Source organism: Salmo trutta, chromosome 40 (assembly GCF_901001165.1).
Source record: "Salmo trutta chromosome 40, fSalTru1.1, whole genome shotgun sequence".
Taxonomy (NCBI): domain Eukaryota; kingdom Metazoa; phylum Chordata; class Actinopteri; order Salmoniformes; family Salmonidae; genus Salmo; species Salmo trutta.
This window is the reverse complement of record NC_042996.1, coordinates 11,785,082-11,786,798: the sequence shown is the minus strand read 5'-3', so window position 1 is coordinate 11,786,798 and position 1,717 is coordinate 11,785,082.

Below are 1,717 nucleotides of genomic sequence, written 5' to 3'. Positions count from 1 at the left end.
CTCAGATTACACAGATCCACAAAGAATTAAAAAAACAAATCAAATTTTGGTAAACTCCCATATCTACTGGGTGAAATACCACAGTGAGCAATCGCAGCAGCAAGGTTTGTGACCTGTTGCCACAAGGGCAAGCAGTAAAGAACAAACATTGTAAATATAACATATATATGTTTATTTATTTTTCCCTTTTGTACTTTCACTATTTGCACATTATTACAACACTGTAAATAGACATAATATGACATTTGAAATGTCTTTATTCTTTTGGAACTTTTGCAAGTGTAATGTTTACTGTTAAACAATACAAAATTATTACCCATTTCACTTGCTTTGGCAATGTAAATGTGTTTCCCATGCCAATAAAACCCCTTCATTTGGAAATTTAATTGAGAGGGGGAGATAGAGAGAGGGAGGGATTTAAAGAGAGATCGATAGAGATAGATAGAGTGAGAGAGAGGGAGATAGAAAGAGAGAGAGGTTAAAACAACAGATATTGAAGCTCCCAGATTGAGTTGTGCTGCTCCTGGAACAGTTGGGCCCCTGTGGACCAGTTCAGTCCTTCACTAGAGCCCCTCAGCCTCCAACAAAAATACTCACAAAATAAAGGCTGTGCACTCCAAGTAAAATCACTTCAGCTGAGTTCAATAACTATTATTCATGTCCCATTTCTCCATCACTCTGCTGTAGCTACTGTGATGTTAATAAGGTAAGCCCTTGTCTGTTTTCCTAAGACCTGAAGAGGAGCTTGGGAGAGCTATGTCAACAAGGCCTTTTGTTTTGATATGTAAAACTCCTCCGTGCTCATTTCCCTAAACTCACGGCCATTACCCTTGTGAACACGAGGTGATCAGCCATGGGAGCCACAGATGGCGGTCAGTGGGCTTCTCATTATGGGTAGGGCCTAGCCCTGGGGCAATGAAGCTAACACTCAAGGTTCTAATGACTAGAACCCAGAGTTTTTCCTGACCAGTGACCATGGGATCAGAACAGAATAAACTATAGTTACATAGCCTATAACTAGCACCTGGAGTATCCTTTAGGTTAGGTTGTCAGAAAAGTCAGGGACTTCCTCCCACCTAATACCCAACCGGTAAGGGTGTATACCCAATCACCAATAGGTCAGTTCGGCTGATGCTACCTGGGTCTCTGTTTTCATTCTCTATGGGTCTTGTTGATGTCTGATGACATGACCTTAGTGACCCAGTCTCTATTCATACCAGGACTGTTCACCCTGGATGATATTCTCTCCCCACAGAGCATTAATGCCTGTAGCCATTGACGTAGTTTGGTGATGATAACTCACTGTAGGCAATCTGTTGCTTTCTTTCAGATTGCACAGTAGGCATATGTCCCACCGTTTATTTTCCACCTTCGAAAGTGGACAGCATTGAGAAGTGAGACCAATTTGAGACCTACGATCTTTGAGGGGCCCGAGGAGACCCCTCTACAGGAGGGAAGAGATGACTGTTGAAAAGATGTTGCCCCCCCTCTTTCAAAAACAGCATGTCCTTACATCTGACAGTAATCCAGCTATTATTCACCTACCCTCCCTGATGACATGGGCCAAGCTCAGCAGGAGACTTCAAATCTCCTCTACACACATATTTGACAGCTTTGTTATGATGATTTTTAAAAATCCACTGTTTTGGCTTTTCGTGATATAAAAAGAGCTGATGGGCCACTGACCAACAGACATCACAGGTGAGCGCAACTGAAG